This window comes from Amblyraja radiata, chromosome 11 (assembly GCF_010909765.2).
Source record: "Amblyraja radiata isolate CabotCenter1 chromosome 11, sAmbRad1.1.pri, whole genome shotgun sequence".
NCBI lineage: Eukaryota > Metazoa > Chordata > Chondrichthyes > Rajiformes > Rajidae > Amblyraja > Amblyraja radiata.
The window spans coordinates 57,238,026-57,264,698 of NC_045966.1; positions in this window are offsets into that span (position 1 = coordinate 57,238,026).

Sequence of the window (26,673 nt, forward strand, 5' to 3'; positions counted from 1 at the left end):
GCTGAGTTTCCCCAGCAATTTTGTGTACCTGGGGCAGAGTCTGCATTGGTTTTGTCAGCTGCCTAGGAAACCAGAGAACTGGAATGGGAGCAAGTTTTCATTGCTCGTGAGGAATTGGTTAAGAGGAAGAAGACATTGAAGTTCTTTATTATATTCAAAGGATTTTGAGGAGTTATGGATATGAATTCTAGGGTTGAACTATTACTTTTCAGATTTAGGACAAGGATAGATGGTTACCGAATGAAACTTACTGATTAGTGAAAGGCTTGAATAGAGTGGATGTGGAGAGGATGTTTCCACTTGTGGGAGAGTCTAGGACCAGAGATCATAGTCTCAGAATTAAAGGACATTTCTTTAGAAGGAGATGAGGAGGAATTGATTTAGTCAGAGGGTGGTGAATCTGTGGAATTATTTGCCACAGAGGGCTGTGGAGTCCAAGTCAACGGATATTTTTAAGGCAGAGATAGATGGTTTTGTATTCAGTATCAGTGTCAGGGGTTGTGGGGAGAAGGCAGGAAAATTAGGTTTGGGGGGGAGAATCATATCAGCCATGATTGAATGGTGGAATAGACTTGACGGAGCCCGAGTGCGGGTGAATGGGAGGGTGGGAGGAGACAGCTAGAGGGTTAAGGAAGGGGAGGAGACAGCAAGGGCTAGCAAAATTGGGAGAATTCAATGTTAATGCCATCCGGACGCAAGGTCCCCAGACGGAATATGAGGTGCTGTTCCTCCAATTTCCGCTGTTGCTCACTCTGGCAATGGAGGAGACCCAGGACAGAGAGGTCGGATTAGGAATGGGAGAGGGAGTTGAAGTGCTGAGCCACCGGGAGTTCAGATAGGTTATTGCGGACTGAGCGGAGGTGTTCGGCGAAACGATCGCCCAACCTACGCTTAATCTCCCCGATGTAAATCAGCTGACATCTAGAGCAGCGGATGCAGTAGATGAGGTTGGAGGAGATACAGGTGAACCTTTGTCGCACCTGGAACGACTGCTTGGGTCCTTGAATGGAGTCGAGGGGGGAGGTGAAGGGACAGGTGTTGCATTTCTTGCGGTTGCAACGGAAAGTGCCCGGGGAGGGGGTGGTGCGGGAGGGAAGGGAAGAATTGACGAGGGAGCTGAGTTACTCCAGCACTTTGTTCTTTACACAAGCTTCCAGCATTAGCAGTTCCTTATGGTTATTATGAACATGATGTTATTTATCATTGTTATTGATGCTAGTATCTACAAGTGCCCATGTTTACTTACTTCCCTCTATTGAAATGTTGCTAAATAATGAATATGTTGATTTTCCCAGCAGGATAACAAGAAACAAGGCCTAGACTTGTGACACTGAAGTATAATTATTATATTGCAACAAATGTCACCGCTTGGGGCTCGAATGAAAAATAGCCAATGAAAAAGAGAGGATTGTTCCAACATTATTGCAATCACTCACTCTTTGTAGGTTAGTGTTATCTTTGCAATTACTTTTAGTTGAGCTTTAGATATACAGAGTATCTTGACAGATGCCCAAAGTATCATTAAACCTCCCAGTAAAATCTGCCATATATAAAATAAAGAGTGCAAATTTTAATGTAAGTGTTCTTCTTAATCACTATTTGATTCAAAGCAATAATTCTCTTTGTGAGTTGCCCAATTTAAAGGTCACTGATAGAAGTTGAATAGATTGGAATGAACATTGCTTGAAGCTATACTCAGGTGTTCCAAGTTTGTCAGTTAAAAAAGGGTGTGTAGAATCCACATGTTTTGACTGAAGGAGCTGCGCTGTGATTGATGACGTTAATGAATGGTACCTAGGTTCTGATGACATGGTTAGAAGGGTGTGGTGGGAATGTCATTTTAACAAAAGCTCCACTGTGTGCTTATGGGGTAAATGCAGTGCATGATGGCCCCAAAAAACATGAAAAGTGAAAGTCACTTCCTAGGTTGTGTTAGCATTACACAGTATGGAAACATGTAAACAACCCCCTCCCACACTCTATCCCTCTCCCTCTCCCCCTCCCCTCCCCCTCCAAGTTGGAGAATGAACCTACAATATCTAGAGTTTAGATGAATGAAAGGTGATCTTATTGAAATGTACAACGTTATTACGGGGCTTCGCAGGATAGATGTACTGTTGATGTATTCTTTGGATAGGATGTCCAGAACCAGACTGAAAATCTTTAAATGAGGAGTTAGAAATTCAGCAACACAATGAGATGAAAGGTTTTTATCCAAGGATAATTAATCATTGTACTTCTTACCACAAAGAGGTCTGTAGAGTCTCAGATGTTGAGTATATTCATGTCAGAGATCAACAAATGTTTTAGAAGCTGAGGGAATCAAGGAACATGGGATTCAAGTCGCTAAAGGGTGCAATAAAACATCCAGCATAATCTTACTAAATGATGGAGCAGGTATATAGAAGTGAATAGCCTTCGCTTCATTCTAGTTCTTATGTTCCATATGATCTGTCACTTAGATTGTGAAATCAGAGCAATTATATAAAAAGGTCAACAAGTGAAATGTTGAACCACTTTTTACAAGTTATTTGAACCTTGTTGTTCGAAATTACCTTTCCTTTTCTTCTGAAGATAGACTCAAAAAGCTGGAGTAACTCAGCGGGACAGGCAGCATCTCTGGAGTGAAGGAATGGGTGATGTTTTGGATTGAGACCCTTCTTCAGACTGAAAATCACGGAAAAGGGAAATTAGAGATATAGATGATGATGTTGAGAGATATAGAACAATGAATGAAAGATATGCAAAAAAGTAACAATGATAAAGGAAACAGGCCGTTGTTGCTGTTTGTTGGGTGAAAACGAGAAGCTGGTGCGACTTGGGTGGGGGAGGGATGGCGAGAGAGGAAATGCCGGGGCTAATTGAAGTTAGAGAAATCAATATTTATACCACTGGGCAGTAAGCTGCCCAAGCAAAATATGAGATGCTGTTCCTCCAATTTGCGTTTAGCCCCACTCTGACAATGGAGGAGACCTAGGACGGAAAGGTCAGTATGGGAATGGGAAGGAGAATTAAGGTGTTTAGCAACCGGGAGATCAGGTAGGTTCTGGCGGACTGAGCGAAGGTGTTCAGCAAGACGATAGCCCAGTCTACGTTTGGTCTCGCCGATGCATAAGAGTCCACATCTTGAACAATGGATACAGTAGATGAGGTTGGAGGAGGTGCAAGTGAACCTCTGCCTAACCTGAAAGGACTGTCGGGGTCCCTGGACAGAGTCGAGGGAGGAGGTATAGGGACAGGTGTTGCATCTTCTGTGGTTGCAGGGGAAAGTACCCATGGAGGGGGTGGTTTGGGTGGGAAGGGATGAGTTAACCAGGGAATTGCTGAGGGAACGGTCTCTGCGGAAGGCGGAAATGGGTGGAGATGGGAAGATGTGGCTCGTGGTAGGATCCCGTTGGAGGTGGCGGAAATGTTGAAGGGTTATGTGTTGTATGTGGCAGCTGATAGGGTGGAGCATACTATCTCTGTTGTGACTAGGAGGAGGGGGGATCAAGGGCAGAGCTGTGGGGTACCAAGGAGACACGTGTGAGGGCCTCATCTATGATGGGAGAGGGAAACCCCGTTCCCTAAAGAATTAAGACATCTCAGATGTCATGGTATGGAACACCTTATCTTGGGCGCAGATGCGGCATAAACAGAGGAATTGGGAGTAGGAGATAAAGTCTTCCAATGGTTCACTTCATACACTGTGAACTTCCAAGTGCAGTGACTGGAAGGAGGTAAACACCTCCCCCGAAACGTCACCCATTCCTTCTCTCCAGAGATGCTGCCTGTCCCGCTGAGTTACTCCAGCTTTTTGTGTCTATCCCCATTACCATTAACTGTTTTGGATGAGATATGCATGGAACATATTGTTAAGGACCTTAGCAGGGTCAGCATGTGATGCACCTATTTATAAAGAGTAGCTGAGAGGAGAAAAACACAGTTGCTTCCAGAGGTTTATCTGTGGGTGGGTACGGATGCCCCCAAACTATGCCTCATTACACCAGTGTACACTAATGCATTGGTTCCATTTGGCAGCTACCAATAAGGAAATTAGTTATGGTTAGGATAGACACAAAATGCTGGAGTAATTCAGCGGAACAGGCAGCATCTCTGCATAGAAGGAATGGGTGACGTTTCGGGTCATGACCCTTCTTCAGACTGAGAGAGTTACGTCCCTCTTATTTCATCTTGAGTATTACTAAGGGAATGTTGCCTGGTCTCACTCAGGTGAATTAAACTGACGGAAAAGTAATAATAACCAGATAACCTGATTATTAATTTCAGACATAAGAACTCTTCTGCTTTTCTTTGAAATGGTGAAATGAAGAGAATTAACAATACAGTAACTCAGCTATTCTTTATAAATTAATCTAGTGGTAATTGGCTTTTCAACTGGATCTGCATCACAGGTTGATCTTGCTACGATCCCTAACAATTTGTTCCATGCATATCTCATTTAGGGTCATTCATGTAACAGAGGTTTTACCTCCTTTAACTTCCATTCACTGCACTTGGAGAAGGTAAGAAATATACATATGAAGTGAGCTTTTGGAAGAAAAGGCAGGTCACTTAGATGCATGAGATTCCTATAAAAGGTATAAAGAGGTTCAACATTTTGCTTTTTGACCGTTTACTATAAGTGTTCTTATTTCTCATGTACATAGCAGCTGATATGGAACATGAGAAATGCTTTAGTCAACATTACTAATAAGCAGATTACTGGAAAGTTGTCCCATCGATGTTTGCGGTGTGTTAATTGTGTGCCATATTCCTACAATATAGTAATGACAACTGTTCAAAGTAACTTCCTTGACATTAAAGCGCTAAGGGACATCCTAAATCATGGGTGGTGCTACCTAAAGCTTTGTTTACATTAATAACTTCAAGAGTTTTCTCACAAAAAGCCTCTGCATTTCCTGATCGCCATTGGAATAGAAACACACAATTATCATGGTTACATTAAGAAAGATCGTTCAGTAATGTTTTCAAAACAATGCCATCAAGGCATTGCACCAAATGATATTTTCAAAGTCTTCCCATCCTCCGAAAGTCATTGCAGATCAGGTGAAATATTTGGTTTCCAGTGGAATAAAAGAATATGTGTAGGAAGGAACTGCAGATACTGGTTTCTCAGATGATAGACACAAAATGCTGGCATAACTCAGCGGGATAGACAGCATCTCAGGAGAGAAGGAATGGGTACGTTTCAGTTTGAGACCCTTCTTCAGACAGTATGCCTGGTGGAAATGTGCAGGAAGGAACTGCAGATGCTGGTTTACATTGAAGGTAGACAAAAATTGCTGGAGAAACTCAGCGGGACAGGCAGTATCTCTGTATAGCAGGAACGGATGACGTTTCGGGTCGAGACCTTCTTCAGACTGACCGTCTTCAGACTCAAAATGAAGAAATGTCTCCTCCCGAAATGTCACCCATTCCTTCTATCCAGAGATACTGCCTGCCCCGCTGAGTTACTCCAGCATTTTGTTCTATCTTCAGAGTATGCCTGGCTTCTACTTCATTTCATTAACAAATATGCCTTTTCATTGTGTTGTGACTTTTTTGAACTGAGTGACTTGAAGGCTGAAGCTGATTGCTATAAAAGTCTTTAGTGAAGAGAAACATACACTCTCTTCTAGACCCTCTCAGTAAAGTACATCAATTTCTTATAGTCTTAAAGGGGCTGTCCCACTGTACGAGCTAATTCAAAAGTTCTCCCAAGTTTCCCCTGATTCAAACTCGGAGAATTATGCTAACAGCCGCTTGTAGGTACTCCGGGCTCTCGTGGACATTTTACAACATGTTGAAAAATCTTCACGAGTCTTCACGAGCTTACCGCGTTTCCCGAGTACCTGCCGTTAGCGTTACCAGCCGCTAAGAGATGTCCCGAGCTGCGACGTACCCGCTACGTACATTCTACGTGCTTACCATGAGTTTGATTTTTTTTTTTTAACTCAGGAGAGCTCTTGAATTACCTTGTACAGTGGGCCAGGCCCTTAAGATGAAATAAGGGATTCAATACAATTACAATAACTATAATGATATTGTGTACATCGATATGTGAGTCTGATACAAGGTTGCATTGATGTACCTGGCAACGCACCTCTAAATGTTCCCACACATTTGTCGGTTCGAAGTAATTCATATAGATGAACTAAAACTTTCTGAGGACAGGGAAACAAGGCACCCAAAATTAGTGTTGTAAGTGCTGACTCTCTTGAGTACACAAAACAGCTCATTTATTGATAGACAAATATGCCAATGGCCATGCATGATGTGCTAGTGACACAATGGTGTGAAAATAACTTAAGCCGAAGATTGTGTAGGAAGGAACTGCAGACGCTGGTTTAAACTGAACATAGACACAAAAACTAGAGTAACTCAGCAGGTCAGACAGCATCTCTGGAGAAAATGAATAGGTGACATTTCAGGTCGAGACCCTTCTTCAGGCTCGAAAAGTCACCTATTCCTTTTCTCCAGTTAAGCTGAAGATTTCTGGTTTTATATAGATCAATTTGATGTAGATCATACCTTGTTGTCTTACATTCAGCTGATTCATATGAGAACCAGTCATGTACATGTGAGTAGACACCTGGTCTGTCCTTTTAACTTCAAACAGATTACTGCTTTTAATGTACATTAGAACAGATATTCTGAAGACTGGTTCTTGTTTTGAATTAATGGTTGCTTTATCCACATAATTTTCTTTATCGGGGACCTACAAAATCAAAATACATAAAGTACAGGATTGCAATGTTAACTGTCCATTTTTCCCTTATGGCTGGCATATTGCCACAGAGCTGTCATCTAGAACCTTAGAAACATGAGTATTCTTCCTGCATAATCAGGAAATAAACATCTGCAGTCTATTTGCCTGGAGGACATTGCTACTGAGCCCAGCAGTCCTTATCCGACATGCGTTTTCTATTAGCAAACTGGACATTAGCTCTGATTTTGCTTCCCGTGCTGAGAGTTGACAGGTACAAAGGCAACTCTGGCATTCAAATTGGTTAACCTTTCCGCCTTCCGCAGAAACCGTTCCATCCACAACTCTGTGGTTCATTCATCCCTCCCCAACCATACCACCCCCTGCCCAGGTACTTTCCCCTGCAACTACATGAGACATAACACCTGTCCCTATACCTCCTCCTTCGCCTCCATCCAGGGGCCATAACAGTCCTATCGGATGAGACAGAGGTTCACGTGCACCTCCTCTAATCTAATCTAGTGTATCCGATGTTCCTGATGTGGCATCAGTGAGACCAAGCGTAGACTCAGTGACCGGTTCACAAACACTTGTTGGATCTGTCAGTTGCTAACCATTTTAAACTCCCCTTTCCATTCCCACACTGATCTTTCTGGCCTGGGCATCCTCCATTGCCAGAGTGAGGGCACACATAGACTGGAGGAACAACACCTCACATTCTCCTCTCACAAATCTTTCCCCCCCTTCTCCCGCACACACCTCCCTCTTTCGCCCCCCCCACCCCCCTTCTTTCTCTTGTGCCCTAACTAGACTCCCACCCATTTCTCACCTCCTATCTATTGCCTCCCCCCACCCCGCTGCTTTCCTCACTCTGGCTTTACAATCCATAATCTTCAAACCTGTCTCACATCTTCCTTTCTTATCTCTGGCTTGTGTTCCAACCATTTGTCTATCAAAACCTCCCCTCAGCTTTGTCGACCTATTTCCAGCCTTGTCCTACCTCACTTGTTTTCCAGCTTTCTCCTCCCCCCTACAATCAATCTGAGAAACGGTCTTGACATGAAACGTCACCTATTCATGTTCTCCCGAGATAGTTCCTGATCCAGTGAGTTACTCCAGCACTGTTTTAATATTAGGGCCTTCTCTTAAGATGGGGAACAACTACCACACGTTTGTTTAAGTGCACCTTTTCCAGTGAGTTAATTTGGATCCAGGTGATTCAAATTTAAATCTGGCCTCATGTTTTCAAAACTCTCAGACCTAGAAATTCTAGAGCACGTGGAAGGTGTTGAACATTTTTAAAGTCGAAAAAATGCCACATGGTACTGTGTTCTTGCTTTGGCTTCACGAGGTTGAGCTTGTGCAGTGAATGATGCAGGAAGTTAATGGAAATTGACTAGCCTGAAGATAGACACAAAATGCTGGAGTAACTCAGCGGGACAGGCAGCATCTCTGGAGAAAAGGAATAGGTTGTCATTTCTTCAGACTGAGAACCAGGGGAGAGGGAAACAGAGATATGGAAGGGTAAGATGGGACAATGAGTGATCAAAGGGGACAGGGCCGGCCTTAAGCCATTTGGACGAATTGCTCCCAATTGGGCCCCATGCCTAAGGGGGCCCTGCGCTAGGCTGGTGGGCAACACACTCTATCCCCTTAGCAGCGACCCCAGTAGGTGAAATTCCTCACCGACAACAACACAGCCCCGTGGTTAACTCTCAATACTGTTACCGGTACCAGTGATGGAAATGGGGGGGGGGGGGTACGCAGGGGTGCGGCATCCCCCTACTTTTCAGTTTCCAGCTCGGGCTTAATGAGTACTGCAGAAAGATTGGAGTCGTTTATCACTTGATTCAACTGAGACAAAAACAATTTGTTAACTGCCACTGTTAGCACTTGTTAACAGCCAGTAGTTAACACGTAGTTATACAATGTGTCACCAATACATCGATCTGCATTCCTCAATCAATATAATTGTGTTTTGACCAAGTATTAATGACGCCGCGTTCCTTTGAATAAAATTCACGGCAGAATTTCTTAAAACTTACTGTCATCAAGGGCTCCGGACCGCGAGCACAGGCTTCTTCTGTGCAGGTACAGTCATTCACCCACGTTATTTTAAGAAGGAACTGCAAATGCTGGAACAATCAAAGGTAGGCAAAAATGCTTGAGAAACTCAGCGGGCGAGGCATCATCTCACCCGCTGAGTTTCTCCAGCATTTTGTCCACCCACGTTATTTATTAATTTGTACCCGTCATTTATATGAATTTTTTAAAAATAGGTTTATGCGTGTTGTTTTCTCTCTCTCCTTCAAGGTTAGTTCTTCTGTTTGCCTTTATTTGCTTCAGTTTTATTTAGTGTTATTTATCACGTTGTGGTTGTAGCTTTTGAATGATTTAAACATATTGGATTTTTTTAATTCATAGCGTTGCCCGAGTGCCAAAACCCTTCAGCTGTACTTGCAACTGAAGCTACGGGTGGATTAGTAGGCATTGAAGAGGCATTGTCACTTTGTTTTTATGTAGAGGGGTAATAGAGAAGGGCTCCAGACCGCGAGCTCACTGACTGAATGATACAGATGTCCTGACTGAAAATTGCGCCCTTCTGATCAATTATTTTAGGATAAGCATTGCTAGAGAACATGCTACTTTTTGCTTTGCCCATTTTCAAAATATAGAATTTTGAATTTGCCGTTTGATTGGTACAAGGAGACTGCAAAGCTCGTAATATCTATTTTTTACACACTGTAACTTTCTACATTTCTACTTTTGGATATGTATGTGGCAATTATGGCTCATGGAATTTTCTCCCACACTACTAGTTATATTCGTAACAACATATTTAAATATGTGAAATTTTCGATCTTTCCCAACCCCTTAAAAATGCCTGAAGAAGGGAACCGACCATAAACGTCGCCTAGCCATTCCCTCCATAGATAGACACAAAATGCTGGAGTAACTCCGCGGGTCAGGCAGCATCTCTGGAGAGAAGGAATAGGTGATCTTTTGGGTCGAGACCCTTCTTTGGACCCTCCATAGATCCAGCCTGACCTGCTGAGTTCTCCAGCACTTTATGTTTTGCTCTTAAATATATATCCGCGGTCTGTTGAAGAAACAATACAATAGACCACTCTGGAAGTGCAAGTTTTGCTGAACACTTCATACTGTAGAACACATAATAATAAACCTTGAGTGAATGAATGGGGTTAGATTATTTTTTTAAATCTGTTGTCTAGAATTAATCGATACCCACCCTATGTACCTTATATCAGATTTAAATTGGAATTCCGATTATTTTGTTTCCCTATTTGTCAATTTTTTGTGCCCAATTATTTGGCGGCCAATCAACCGCTGTCTCTAAGGGGGTTGCATCCAATCACTGACCAGCTTCCCTTAAAATTCCAGTCAAATCAACAAATCGGTCACCTCCTGTCCAATCAGCTGCTGTCTCCAAGGCCATTGTGTCCAATCACATAATGCAGTTCAATGGTAATTAGCAGCTACGGTAAAGGTTGGAAGCCAGCGGAGGTACTGACAGTCAGATGAGAGCAGGAGAGATTAACATAGAAACATAGAAAATAGGTGCAGGAGTAGGCCATTCGGCCCTTCGAGCCTGCACCGCCATTTGATATGATCATGGCTGATCATCCAACTCAGTATCCCATCCCTGCCTTCTCTCCATACCCCCTGATCCCTTTAGCCACAAGGGCCACATCTAACTCCCTCTTAAATATAGCCAATGAACTGGCCTCAACTACCTTCTGTGGCAGAGAATTCCACAGATTCACCACTCTCTGTGTAAAAAATGATTTCCTCATCTCGGTACTAAAAGTCTTCCCTCTTATCCTTAAACTGTGACCCCTAGTTCTGGACATCACCAACATCGGGAATAATCTTCCTGCATCTAGCCTGTCCAACCCCTTAAGAATTTTGTAAGTTTCTATAAGATCCCCCCTCAGTCTTCTGAATTCCAACGTGTACAAGCCGAGTCTATCCAGTCTTTCCTCATATGAAAGTCCTGCCATCCCAGGAAACAGTCTGGTGAACCTTCTCTGTACTCCCTCTAGGGCAAGAATGTCTTTCCTCAGATTAGGAGACCAAAACTGTACGCAATACTCCAGGTGTGGTCTCACCAAGACCATGTACAACTGCAGTAGAACCTCCCTGCTCTTATACTCAAAATACACAAGACAGTGTATAATCCATAGCACCTTAGTGTACAATTTCATAATATATACTAAATAACAGGACTGACAGACCTTGGCTGGGAACCAGGGGCTCACAAAAATTGTTCCCAATTGGGCCCTGCACCTCCTAAGGCCGGCCCTGAAAGGAGACAAAGATCAAGGAACATGTAGAATGTTTCATTGTTAGCTGAGGGGAAGCTGACAACGAGGCATACAATCAGTAAAATGTAATCAGGAGGACGGTAAAACTAGCCGGAGAACTAGGATGGGGAGAGATGGAGAGGCAAAGCAAATTAGAGAAGTCAATATTCATATTGTTGGGTTGTAAGCTGCCCAAGCGAAATATGAGGTGCAGTCCGTCATACTTGTAGATGCTTGCCATCTAAAATCAAAACAGTTAATGCTGTAATTAATCATCAGGTCAGATGCAGCTTGAAACAAGTATTTTCAGCATTATCTGGGTTTTTTCTGAGTGAGTAGGTGTATAGTTGGATACCAATGATGAGTAATAGATTAATTAAATTACCTGGTTATTATCACATTGTTGTTTGAGGAAGCATGTTGTGTGCTAATTGCCTGCGATATTCCTATAACATAGCAGTTACAAGCATTCAAAACGATTTCCTTGGCAGTATGGTGCTCAGGGACAAATCAGGACATGAAAAATGTTGCATTGATATAAAACTTTGTTTTCTTTGGCATTTCTGAAGTTTTCTCATAGAAAGTCTTAATGCTTGGTGAGGTTGGGAAGCTGTCAGGTTGGGAGACTGTGGCCTGTGCTAATAGATGGCTAGGAAAGATTTCAGAGGCTTGGGAAATTGAGGCCTTGGTTTCAGGGTGTTATGGGGTGGAATCATAGAGAATCATACAGCAAGGAAACAGGCCCTAAGGTCCACAAAGTCCTCGCTGTCTATAAAACACCCATTTACACTCATTTTATCCTAATCAATGTTATTCTCCCGATATTCTTATCAACCGCCACCCCCCTGAGATTTTACCACTCACCTATACACAAGGAGCAATTTGCAGCAGCTAATAAACCCATCAACCCACACACATTTAGGATGTTGGAAGAAACTAGAGTGTTCAAAGGAAACCCACGTGGTCACGGAAGAATGTGCAAACTCCATACCGACAGCAGCCGAGGTAAGGACGGAACCTGTGTCACTGGAATTGTGAGGTAGTGGTTCTGCCAACTGCACCACTGTACTGCCCCCAGGTTTTTAGTTTTAGTTTTAGAGATACAGCATAGAGCATGCCCACCAGATGGTCAACACTGACCATCAATCATTGATTCACACTAATTCTACGTTATCTCACTTTTGCATCCTGTACATTAGGGATAAATTATAGAGGCCAATTAACCTCCAAACCCACATGTCTTTGGGATATGGGAGGAAACTGGAGCACCCAGAGGAAACCCACGTGATCACAGGGAGGACTCCACACAGACAGCACCCAAGGTCAGGATCGAACCTGGGTCTCTGGTGCTGTGAGGCCACAGCATTGTTATGTGAGCGGGATGGGCATCTTGAGTCGGGACAGGGGGAGCCTGAAGAATGAAAGATAAGTAATTGACTTCCCTGGCCATTGTCCTATTTCAGTACTGCTGGAAAGACAAGGCCCTATGGGAGTGCCCAATGATGATTGCTCCCAGGGTAATCTATCATGTCCGGCCACAAGGATGCAAGCGCTCAGTCAAATGTCTGGAATAACAAAAGTGACCTAGAATAATTGTTATCATTTTCAATAGCAAATGTTTAAAAAAATAGAATTACTCAGCATCACACTGACCTACATCCCCCAATTTGGAGCAGTGCAGGCTCGAAGGGCCAAATGGCCTCCTCCTGCACCTATTTTCTCTTTTCTATTTTCTATGTTTAATATTTGAAATCTAGACCTTAACTTTGTTTATGTGCTGAATGTACTTCATCCCTGTGATTAAATATGTGGTTGTGAGCAATTATGTAAAAGACCATTTCATTCCATCTGTTTACAATACTCTAATTATTACAGTAATTATTTACTGAACTAAAAATCTATCCCACAACGTAAATAAGTAACCTGGATATTTGTACCCTGTGATACTTTTGGAACTCAATTTGGCAGTGACTCGTTTGTTGAACTTAGCTGCATATGGTTGATAATTGCAATGTTTACAGAAAGAGTGACAATTTTGTGTATATAACTCCCATGGCCGGTGAACTCCAGTAGCTGGTGCACATGGAATGAAGATTCAGTCAATTTCTCAGCCTCCCTGATGTCCATTACAGGAGGTAGACCTCTTACCTTAAAATCTTACCTGAGGGTCTCGATGCAAAACATCCATCACCTTTTCCTTCTCTCCAGAGATGCTGCCTGTCCTGCTGAGTTACTCCAGCATTTTGTGTGTATCTTGTGAACAAACAGTTTCTACTTTACCCAAGTATGGAGATGTTGACCGCACAGATCAAATACAACCTACACTTTTCTTTGGTTTAGCCCATGAAACTTCTGCTGTTTTCATCTGTGGCCTTGGACAGCTTAATAACCGTCCTGGGCTTCAACAGTGTGTCTTCCTGATTTTGACTAGCCAGGGAGTAGCCATAGTTGGTGATCCAGGTCTTGACATTTTAATGAGCTGTAACAATCAAGGTTTCATTAACTCTTGCATCCCCTCTCTCCCCGTCTTTAGCCCACCCAAGTCATTGTACTAATTTCAAAGTCGTCTTGTTAAGTCCCATTGTTTGTGACTCATTTTCAGCTGGCCCACAGCTAACAATGCTAACAGCTAACATTACTTTTTTGTTTATCTTCCATTAATTTGTTCTACATCTCTCTATGCCACCGCCTATATCTCATTTCCCATTCCCCTGAATCCCAGTCTGAAGAAGGGTCTCGACCCGAAATGTCACCTGTTACTTTTCTCTAGAGATGCTATCTGACCTGTTGAGTTACTCCAGCATTTTGTGTCTATCTTCGGTGCAAACTAGATATGCAGTTCCTTCCCACACAAGGTTTTATGCTTTGTGGGAAAGAAGGAAGAAAAAGTGAGGAGAGGGTGCAGAGAATTGTTTTGTTTGGTTGCATTTGACACATAATTAGAGAGCCTGCACATTGTGTACATGAATGCAATGTTTGGGAACTTTTTAATCCATAAAATAATTTGGAAAGAGAAATATAGGGATTTTAGGGTTATGGGTCTGAGCACAAGAGTAAAAGAAGTGACAGACATGGAAACAAGAAAACTAGGGAAAGTTAATGGGGGTTTCTTGGGGATAGACTACATTATAGTAGAGGATTATAATGTACAAAATTCTGAGGGGTATGGATAAAGTGAACGTTCAGACATTTTCCCAGAGTGGAGGATTCTAAAACTAGAGGGTACCGGCTTAGGGTGAGAGGGAAGAGATATAAGAGGGACCTCAGGGGCAACTTTATCTCTCACAGGTTAGCAGCCTGTGGCTGATACGAGCTGCTAAAGGAAGCTATGGAAGCAGATAAACTAAGACTTTCAAAAGACCATTGGATGGATTTATAAGTAAGAAGGAGGCAGGGCGAGGAGGAAGGAATTATCAGTCTGAAGAAGGGCCTCGACCCGAAACGTCTCCCATTCCTTCTCTTCAGAGATGCTGCCTGACCCGCTGAGTTACTCCAGCTTTTTGTGTCTATCTTTGAAGTTAGAGGGATTTGGAGCTGATGCAGGCAACCCAAAATGCCAACTTAGTTTGCACGGATAATTTGGGCTGAATGGCCTGTTTCCATGCTGCATAGTTCGATGACTACAAGGAGGTGCTGGATGTCTTAAAATGTATGAATGTAGATAAATCTATGAAGCCTGATCAGGTACAGTAAACCCTCATTTTAAAGGACATATTTGTAACGGATTTTGGTTATAATAGACGGACCGACCAACAGTTGCCGAAGTCACCTTCAGCTCGCACGGCCTCCCCGGCCACTTTCAACCCCAGCTGCCCACACCACCCTCAGCTCACACCACCTCCCCCGCAACATACAGCCCAGCCCCTCTGGAGGGACCCGAGCTTGAAGATAGAGTCTCGACCCGAAACATCACCTATTCCATCATTCCAGAGATGCTGCCTGTCCTGCTGTGTTACTGCAGCTTTTTGTGTCTATCTTTGGTCTAAAGGAGCATCTGCAGTTCCTTCCCATACAAGTCATTGGTAGATATAAGTGAGGGGTTTGGATCGGCAGAGGGGTGGACAAAGGTTGGAGATAAAAAGGAGATAAAAGGGCGACAACAAAAAAGCCGGGGGGAGGGAGGGGGGAGTGAGTGGAGAGGGGGGTGTTACCTAAAATTTGAGAATTCAATGTCCATAGAGGTGTTCAAAATAATGAGTGCACAGATGGAATGACTGCAGAGACTTTTTTCCAGGGTACAGGAATCAGGAACTAGAGGGCATAGGTTTAAGGTAGACAAAAGTGCTGGAGAAACTCAGCGGGTGCGGCAGCATCTATGGAGCGCAGGAAATAGGCAACGTTTTGGGCAGAAACCCTTCTTCAGACTGAAAGGGCATAGGTTTAAGATGGAAGGGGAATGATTGAATAGGAACCCGAAGGACAACCTTTTCACATGAAGGGTGGTATATGTACATAAAATGAGCTGCCAGAGAAAGTGATTGGGGGAGGTATGAGAACATTTGGACAGGATCATGGATATTTAGATGTTGAGGTATATGGGTCAAATGCAGGCAAATGTGACAAACTTAGGTGGGCATTTTGTCAGCAGAGATGATTTGGGCTAAAAGCTTGTTTCTGTGCTGATTGATCATAGATTCTTACTTGAAGAAAGAAAGTAATTGAACCTTCATATTGGTATGGGTTAGTGCTGAGGTCAGAGATGTACAATGAATCCCACAGCTCTGCTGAAGATACAAAACCCTGTAACTTTCATTCATTTCAACTATTTATCCACTGTACCTTTGAATGGCTTCTACCAACTTTAAGGCAGTAGGTTCCAAATCATAACAATATGTAAAAACAAGCGTGTCCTCATATCACCACTGATTCTTTACCCAAACAACTTAAAATGAAAGACATTTTCTATGGTCTGGTCTTGAACCGAAAAGTCACCCATTGGTCCGATGAAGGGTCTCGTCCCAAAACGTCACCCATTCCTTCTCACCAGAGATGCTGCCTGTCCCGCTGAGTTACTCCAGCTTTTTGTGTCTGTCTTCAGTTTAAACCAGCATCTGCAGTTCCTTCTTACACAACTTTAAATTATGTTGTTTCCAAAACAGCTGTGAACAATAGGTAATTTGTTGGCTTCGCTCGGTATCAGTAAACACCTTTTAGATAACATTTTGGGAATACAATGGCCCTGAGCATTTTGCTGGCCTTCCCTACATGTGATAAAGTAAGAAACAGAGATACAAGCAATTAAGTTTTTAAACCAAAGCTGTAAGACTGCACATTGACCAGGCGAAAGGATAGATGGTATTTTGTTGAGGTCACATATGTGGACCTATGGGCCAGCACAATATATTAATTTGCAAAGCCAAACTGACTTGGTTTTATGTTTGTTTATAATCATCATCTGCATTGAGATACAGTGAAAAACCTTGTGTTTTCCAGTCAAATCATGAGTGCAGTCAAGCCATTCGTACGTTCAACAGGTAGACCAAGGTAGAAAAATACCACATTGCGGAATATTGTGTTACAGCATTATAGCATTACAGTTACGGAGAAAATGCAGAGAAGAAAAGTGCAAGGTTCATATTGAGGTGGGTTGGGAGATCAGGGCAACACTCTGAATCTAATAATAATAATAATAAATTTTATTTATGGGCGCCTTTCAAGAGTCTCAAGGACACCTTACAAAAATTGAGCATGTAGAGGAAAAACATGTAAGGGGAATGAAATAAATAGTAGAGACATGACTAGTACACAAAGTAAAGACAGAATTCAATACAAAACACATCTGGTGATAAGAACAGGGAAGATTTTTTTCTTGAATCTGGTGATATGTGTTTTCAAGTCTGTGTATCTGGAATGAAATGTTCAATGTCACCATAACTTCATTAATTCATACATCATCGTTGAAAGCATTAGATACACAGTGGTACCCGTGGCGGGGGGAACTCCCTCCGACCTGACCTGTACACCATAACAAATCCTCTTAAATCTGTTAGAACCATTTGTCCCTGCCCTTACCTAAGGGCAGTGTTTTCTGCATTCACCATTCAAAAACCTGGAAAGGCACTGGGGAGCCCAGGAGAAAGACTGCCGTGGTATAAAGTGTAAACAAATAGCCTTTAGTCCCCCAGGTATTTGAATAAACAGCAAGAACAGGTTGAATGGTATCAGGTGACGGGGCACTAAGAAGCTATATTTGTGAGATCAGCTAAACTCACAGGGGATGTATTTAATGCGTTCCTTGAGCGCAGTGTTAATGGAATGTGGACCTGGCTGATAACAGTGAGCTGAAAGATGGGAGATGGTGACAGGATGAATGAATGAAATTAAAATAAACAATTATTCCACGGCAGGCGTGTGTCTGATGTGTGTTGCAGCTGTAGTATGTGGAAGCTGATGAAAGTCTGAGATTTGCATACTGCAATGCAACAGGGAGCGGGGCAAACTGACCCTGATACTTATCTCTCTTCGGTTTAAATCAACATCTGCAGTTCCTTCCTACACACCCATGCTTTTTTAGTTTAGTTTAGTTTGGAAACAGGCTCACTGAGTCCGCGCTGACCAGTGATCCCCGTACACTACCACTATCCCACACACTAGGGACAATTTATAATTTCAACTGAAGCCAAATTAACCTACAAACCTGTACACCTTTGGAATGTGGGAGGAAACTGTACTACCCGGAAAAAAACCATACTGTCACAGGCAGAATGTACAAACCCGATACAGACTGCATCCATAGTCAGGATCGAACCCAGGTCTCTGACGCTGTCTACCGCTGAGCCACCATGCTGCCCTTTGTTGCAGCAAGCAATCACATCCCTTAGATGGATTACTTTTGAACTGATCGGACAAGAGGGATACGGAAGTGTGACTAGAAGGGATCCAGAAGTAGTGTGGTAGTAACCTCAGCCCTTGTACGTGTGGATTAGAGCAGGGACTGTAGGGATGATGAGCAAGCATCCATGAAAAAGGGGGTGTAATAAGATGACTTGGGTCATACGGGACATTGGAGGGATGGTTACTGTTCTCTGCATCCATGAGAGTGAGCACTGAAAGTTATGTTCCCCGTGCAGTACCAGGATAAAGGACATCTGCTTTGGACTGGAGAGGAACTGCAGTGGAATTGGGGGTTGGGTGGGGGGGGAGGCCGTATTGCATGGGGTAGATCCTGTTATCATGATCTATGTGGTAACTCATGACATAGACAGGACAAAGGAGAAGGTTTTTGCCAAAAGACTGAGAAGTCAAGGTCCTAATTATAAAAGCAGAACCACAAAGAGATCACCGTGTGCAGATACGCAGAGGGTCAAAATGAGCAGAGAACAGAATGTGTTGTTGAAAGGCTGATTTGGGGAAATGGGCTTCAGTACATGAGACAGTGGTACCGTGGGAAAAGGGAGATGTTCAACTGGAACTGGCTTTATTTGAAATGGAATAATTAGGATAAGGATCCCGACCCAAAGCATCATCAGTCCAGGCCTCCAGAGATGCTGCCTAACCTGTTGTGTTACTCCAGCACTTCATGTTTACTGAAGACTCCAGCATCCCCACTTCCTTGTGTCCCCAGCTGTGGATAAGGTTTTACATTACACAGTCGAGAAAGAATCTGGTGAGCCAAAAAATGAGGCAGTTAAAGAGGAAGGGCAAAACGGTAGTGCAGGAGAGAGGAAAGGATAATATAAACAAGAATTATCAGGAAGGGACAGAGCAGGCAGACATGAGAATATAACTGCAGTTTAGAGTCAGCAGTGAAAATGAGTTAAAAGTAAATTAAAGGTTATTTACCTGAATGTAAGCAGCTTTTGAACTGTTTAGTAGCACAGAAGGAAATGAATGGGAACCATCTAATAACCAATAGACAGGCATAGAAACAATATGACCTAACTTGGAAATTAAATGCTGCAGGATACTACTTTTGGAAGAAATAGGCAAAATGCAGTAAGAGTTCAGGTAGTCATAGATTCATAAAGTCATACAGTGTGGAATCAGGCCCTTCGGCCCAACTTGCCCACACCAGCCAACAATGTCCCAGCTACATTAGTCCCACTTGCCTGCGCTTGGTCCATATCCCCCCAAACCTGTCCTACCCATGTACGTGTCTAACTGTTTCTTAAACGATGGGATAATCCCACCCTCAACTATCTCCTCTGTCAGCTTGTTCCATACACCCACCACCCTTTGTGTGAAAAGGTTACCCCTCGGATTCCTATTCAATCTTTTCCCCTTCACCTTGAACACTATGTCTTCTGGTCCTCGATTCCCCTACTGTGGGCAAGAGACTCTGTGCATCTACCCTACCTGTCCCTCTCATGATTTTGTACCCACAATCATGTAGTCTTAGTATTGAATAATTGGATAAAAAAGGCAGGAGAGAGGTTGAATTTTAGTTCAGAAAATCAAGAAGTAGAATAAGTTTGGATGGAGATATCATTCAAGTGGTGACAGTAAACATAGGTAGGAATTGTACAGGCCTCTAAACATTAGTCCATAGCTTCAAGATCCTGGGCATGAATATCACTGCAGGCAGTGACGGACTGGCCAGGGTGTCAGCTTGCCCGATGGCAAGTGGGTCCCTGATGAAGTGGGCCCCCTTTGTCTCCTGGCAACCAATATTTTTAGACCCAGTCCGCTACTGACTGCAGGTATGTCTTGGGCCTAGCACATTGATGCAATCTTAAAGAAAACTCACCAATGCCTCAGTTTCGTCAGAAGTTCGAAGAGCTTTGACATGTCGCTGAATATTTTATTGAAATGCTACAGGTGTACAGTATTGAGCACACTGACTGATTGCATCACGGCCTGGTTCAGTAACTAAAATGCCCAAGAGCAAAGAAGGCTGCTGAAAGCCGTGGACATTGCCAAGTCCATCATGGGTGCCATCGGGAAGAAGGTAAGGAGCCTGAGAACTATGAGTTCCAGGTTCAAGAACTGCTTCTTCCCATCAATCATCAGGTTCCTGACCTCCCTGCTTAAATCTAACCACAATCCTACTTCACCAAACATAGAAAAATAGGTGCAGGAGTAGGCCTTTCGGCCCTTCGAGCCTGCACCGCCATTCAATATGATCATGGCTGATCATCTAAAATCAGTACCCCGTTCCTGCTTTTCCCCCAAATCTCTTGATTCCTTTAGCCCAAGAGCTAAATCTAACTCTCTCTTGAAAACAGCTAGTGAATTGGCCTCCACTGCATTCTGTGGCAGAGAATTCCACAGATTCAATATGTCTCTGGGTGAAAAAGTGTTTCCTCATCTCCGTCCTACATGGCCTACCTCTTTTTCTTAAACTGTGACCCCCAGGTTCTGGACTCCCCCAACATCGGGAACATTTTTCCTGCATCTAGCCTGTCCAATCCTTTAAGACTTTTATATGTTTATACAAGATATCCTCTCATCCTTCTAAAGCCCAGTCGATCCATTCTTTCATATGTCGGTCCCACCAACCCAGGAATTAACCTGGTAACCTATGCTACCTGTGCGGTCTCACCAGGGCACTGTACAACTGCAGTAGGACCTCTTTGCTCCTAAACTCAAATCCTCTTGCAATGAAGACCTTTCTTCACTGCCTGCTGTACCTTCATGCTTACCTTCAGTGACTGATGTACAAGCACTGCCCACTCACCCAACATATCCAAGTCATCCTGCAGCCTCATAGCATCTTCCTCGCAGCTCACACTGCCACCCAGTTTTGTGTCATCTGCATACTTGGAGATGTTATTGTGTCATCCACAAACTTAGCGATCTACTATGGACTTTACTTAGGTTGTACTACATACTTTGGTTTAGACTTTAGAGATACAGTGAAGAAACAGGCCCTTTGGCCCACTGAGTCTGCGCTGACCATCGATCACCCTGTACACTAACACTATCCTACACACTAGGGACATTTTACAATTGTACCAAAGCCAATTAAGCTACAAACGTTTACGTCTTTGTAATGTGGGAGGAATCTGGAACACCCGGAGAAAACCCACGTGGTTACAAACTCCATACAGACAGCACCCATAGACACAATCAAACCCGTGTCTCTAGTGCTGTAAAGCAGCAACTCTACCACAAAGCTGCACCACTGTGCCGCATCATGAAAAACGCTTTAGTACTTTGGTTGACATGACTGTTGTCTTGAGATACTTGGATCATTTGATTTTTTCCAGGGCAGATGGAATCTGTACAAAATGAATGGGTAGACAAAAATGCTAGAGAAACTCAGCGGGTGCGGCAGCATCTATGGAGCGAAGGAAATAGGCAACATTTCGGGCCGAAACCCTTCTTCAGACCTTCAGACCTTCGATTTTCCAGCATCTGCAGTTCCTTCTTGAACAAAATGAATGGGTGGTGCCTAAACTGGAAGGGCCAGTAATGAAACTCTCACACCTCATTTACAGCTCCCTATCACATCTAAAACATCTAACCGTGGAAGTGTTCAAGAAGGAACTGCAGATGCTGGAAGATCGAAGGTACACAAAATGTTGAGTTACCTGTACTCATCCTCTCTCATACCACAACATTGCAGTTCGAAATACTAATCCAGGCTCGAACTTCACCTGCCTCAACTGTAATCATAAGCATAATCATACTTTATTAGCCAAGTATGTTTTGCAACATATGAGGAATTTGATTTGTCACACAGTCATACCAATAAAAAGCAATAAAACACACAAAATACATTTTAACATAAACATCAACCACAGTGACTCTGCATTCCTCACTGCGATGGAAGGCAAAAAAAAAAGTTAAATCTCTTCCCTTCTAATACTCCTTACATTAAAATAAATACACTTCAGATTGTCAGTCCGGTTATGTTAATTAGCCTGGCCTGTCTGTTCTCCAAAGATCGATACAAAAAGCTGGAGTAACTCAGCGGATCAGGCAGCATCTCTGGAGAAAAAAAATAGGTGATGTTTCGGGTCGAGACTCTTCCTCAGATCCAAAAGACCCCATTCTCCATATTAACCTTACTTGACCAAACCTCTACCTTGTCCTCAGTCTCTCTACCTTCGATCTTCCAGCATCTGCAGTTCCTTCTTGAACACAACTCTGTACCTGATGGTTTACTGCTATTGTTCCACCCACCCTCCTCCCCCTACTGACAATTTGTATTCAATGTGAGGGCAGATTGGAATAGTTAGATTGGATTATGGTCACAGCAGACAGGGCTTGTTCCTATACTGTCCTGTTCTATTATCTATGTTCTATGTTCCGTCACAGAGAACTGTGATTTAAGGACTGTTCCCAGGGACGCATTCGGAGAGTGACATCGAGTGCTGCTAGAAGGTCATCAACTCAGTGAAAGATGCTCTTTGGTCTGCCCGAGCTTTGTTGACCACCCAGCGGAGCGAGATGTCCGTCGGGGAATGTTGCCGACTGGCCCGCTGCAGACTGCAGGAGTACATGCTGAGGGATGCACAGAAGCTTGGTGCAGCCAAGGCCAAGGCCAAGGCTCGGTGGGGGAGAACCACAGTCTGAGGCCCTTCTGCTGCTGGACATGGTGGGCAGGGTGTGGTGGAGATGCCCCTCAAAATAAGGGAAGGGATTCCACACCAGTGGGCCACATGAGTGGCAAGCTTGGGGGATAAATTTGTAAAATGTGAGCAGTATGTAAACAGTATTGAACATTTGTATAGCCTCCGAAAATGCCGGGTAAATTGTTTTTTTGCACCGTTCATGTATTGTATATATTTATTATCTGAATAAAGTCTAATTTGAAATTTTAAAAAATCATCTATGTTCTATATGTAGTCTATACCAAACAAATGAGCAGTAAAAGTGTGAAGTATGAATATATGGCATGCAAAGAGATGGCTTTCTATACGTCCTTGCTGGGGAATTTGCTTCTGTTATTTGGGAGGTGTAAACAAGTATACAGACACTGTCTGGTGTTTAAGTCAGCTTTAATCATCAGTCATAGTGTCACAGTACAATACATGTTAGTTCCACTCTACCACTGGTGCGACTACGTAATATAGGAAATGAGTGTTAATATGAAGTGTTCAGTAGGGTGGAGTTAGTGGTAGTACACTCTGATTGGTTTACATGCAATAACCAATCTGCATCCTTTCCCGTAGAGGAAAGAGTTGTTAGAATACGTGCGGTTAAACATACTCGCCATATCTGTCCGGCGGTCTACTAACCCGACCCGAGCGCGTGCGGACAAACCCCTCCCCCTCCATTCCGGAAGAGTTAGTAGGGCTGGGTGGTGGAGAACCCGAGAATGAGAACGCAGCTGGGGAACGGGGAGCTGGAGATGATCGGTGGGCCGAGCATGCAGGACCAGGGGCACTGGGGGATGAGGGAACCGAACGTCGCGGGGAATGCATGCTGGGGTCAGGGGGTCGTGGATGGACAACAGCAGCAGCCGTCTTGAAAACCAACGGCGGGGCATGTGGACTGGGAGGAGCTGGTCGCGGCTCAGTCATGGGCAGAAGATGTTGACGGCTGCGTCGGTACAGAGCACCATCCACGTTGACAAGGTAGGAACGAGGTTCCTTGGATAGTCCCTCAATGAAACCCAGTCTGGGATGTCCAACTGACGTCTGCAGGCGAACCACTTGACCTTGCAGGAGCGCTTCTGGACATCATGTTTCTCCTGAATAAGCTTCTGGTCTGCAGCTGGTTTGAGCGCCTGTGGCTTCAGCTGTTGCTGGGGCCTTGTCGTGCGAGACATCAGGCGCTGGGTGGGAGAGCCCAGGACACAATCCCTGGAGATGTTTCTTAGGTTTAACAGATCTAGATAGACATTGGATTTGGCAAGATGTGAATGTTCCATTAGCTGCTTTGCGCTCCTGCCAGCACGCTCCGCGAGGCCGTTGGATTGAGGGTATTTGGAGCTGCTGGTGACATGCTGAAAGTAACCAATCTTAAGTTTAAGTTGTCCAAGAAGGAACTGCAGATGCTGGAAGATCGAAGGTACACAAAATTGCTGGAGAAACTCAGCGGGTGCAGCAGCATCTATGGAGCGAAGGAAATAGGCGACGTTTCGGGCCGAAACCCTTCTTCAGACTGATGGGGGGGCGGAGAAGGAAGGAAAAGGGGAGGAGGAGGAGCCCGAGGGCGGGCGGATGGGAGGGTGGGAGGAGACAGCTAGAGGGTTGAGGAAGGGGAGGAGACAGCAAGGACTAGCAAAATTGGGAGAATTCAATGTTAATGCCATCCGGACGCAAGGTCCCCAGACGGAATATGAGGTGCTGTTCCTCCAATTTCCGCTGTTGCTCACTCTGGCAATGGAGGAGACCCAGGACAGAGAGGTCGGATTGGGAATGGGAGGGGGAGTTGAAGTGCTGAGCCACCGGGAGTTCAGGTAGGTTATTGCGGACTGAGCGGAGGTGTTCGGCGAAACGATCGCCCAACCTTCGCTTAGTCTCCCCGATGAAAAATCAGCTGACATCTAGAGCAGCGGATGCAGTAGATGAGGTTGGAGGAGATACAGGTGAACCTTTGTCGCACCTGGAGCGACTGCTTGGGTCCTTGAATGGAGTCGAGGGGGGAGGTGAAGGGACAGGTGTTGCATTTCTTGCGGTTGCAACGGAAAGTGCCCGGGGAGGGGGTGGTGCGGGAGGAAGGGAAGAATTGACGAGGGAGTTACGGAGGGAGCGGTCTTTGCGGAAAGCAGACATGGGGGGAGATGGGAAGATGTGGCGAGTGGTGGGGTCACGTTGGAGGTGGCGGAAATGGCGGAGGATTATGTGTTGTATTTGCCGGCTGGTGGGGTGAAAGGTGAGGACCAGAGGGACTCTGCCCTTGTTGCGAGTGCGGGGATGGGGAGAGAGAGCAGTGTTACGGGGTATGGATGAGACCCTGGTGTGAGCTTCATCTATGGTGGCAAAGGGGAATCCCCGTTCCCTGAAGAACGAGGACATTTCCGATGCCCTGGTATGGAATGTCTCATCTTGGGAACAGATGCGGCGTAGGCGGAGGAATTGGGAGTAGGGGATGGAGTCTTTACAGGGGGCAGGGTGGGAAGACGTGTAGTCCAGATAGCCATGTGAGTCAGTGGGTTTGTAATGTATGTCGGTCAGGAGTCTGTCCCCTGCGATGGAGATGGTGAGGTCAAGGAATGATAGGGAAGTGTCGGAAATGGTCCAGGTGTATTGGAGTGCCGGATGGAAGTTGGTGGTGAAGTGGATGAAGTTAGTCAGTTGTGTGTAGGTGCAGGAGGTGGCCCCAAAGCAGTCATCAATGTAACGGAGGTAGAGGTCGGGGATGGGGCCCTGGTACGTCTCGAACAAGGATTGTTCAACGTGCCCGACAAAGAGGCAGGCGTAGCTGGGGCCCATGCGTGTGCCCATAGCTACGCCTTGTGTTTGGAGGAAATGGGAGGAGTCAAATGTAAAGTTGTTGAGGGTGAGGACCAACTCCGCTAAGCGGAGGAGAGTGTCAGTGGCTGGGTCTAGGTTGCTCCTCTGGTCGAGGAAGAACCGGAGGTCTCCGAGGCCATCCTGGTGGGGGATGGAGGTGTAGAGTGACCGGACATCCATGGTGTAGATGAGGGGGTGAGGGCCCAGAGAGTGTAATGCGTGGAGGCGGCGGAGAGTGTCTGAGGTGTCTAGAACATAGGTGGGGAGGGATTTGACCTGGTTCGATCCTGGCTGCTGGTGCTGTCTGTATGGAGTTTGTACATTCTCCCTGTGAATTGCGTAGGTTTTCTCTGGATGCTCCGGTTTCCTTCCACGCTCCAAAGATATAATAGTCTGTAGGCTAATTGGCTTGGTAGAATTGTAAATTGTCCCTTGTGTGCGTAGGATAGTGTCAGTGTATGGGGATCACTGGTCAGTGCGGACTCGGTGGGCTGAAGGGCCTGTTTTTGCGCTGTATCTCTAAACTGAACTCAACTAAACTAAACTAAACTAGAGTGAATGCAGAACTGAAAGAAATTAGCAATAGTTTTTTTTTTATTTATCTTTTATTTTTTGTTAGAAGCAATTGTACAAAAAAAATGATCGACATAGCAGTTATACAATTTTCGTACAGCTTCAGTTTCAACATTTTATAAACTATTAACTAACTAGGAAAAAAAAGAGAAAAAAGGAGAGATGAAATGAAAAAAATAGGCAAGGAAAAAAAAACCAGAACTAGAAAATGCGTAAAAGAAGCGGAGATGTATCCAACTACCCTTCCGTACGCCCGCTCACACAGCCCTACCTGTTCAACCATTATGTTGTTGAAGAAATTCAATAAAAGGAGACCATATTTTTGAAAATTGATCTGGTTTGTCAGTCAAGACAAACCTTATTTTTTCTAGATGTAGTGTCTCGGTCATTTCTGTGATCCACATCTTTGTATTGTATTGTATTGTATTCAAATTTATTGTCATTGTCTCAATTAGAGACAACAAAATGAATTTCCCTTTACAGTCAGTATCATAAAAATAAATAAATAATAAATAATAAAACAGATTAAAAATAAAATAGAATTTAAAAAAAAAGCACAAACACAGAAAGTCCACGACACAACATAACACAATGGCACCAAGGTGAGGAAGGCACCATATTCCAGCCAGCCTCCCCTCCGATCTTCCCAGATGTTCACCCGCAGTCGCCACCCCGGGCGGCCCGATGCTCAGGCCCTCTCGCCGGGCTGATGGAACGCCGACGCCGAACCCCGACGGTGAAAATCCTCCTCAGCGGCCCGGACCTCCCAATCAGCCGCCTCCCATCGGAATCCGCAGCT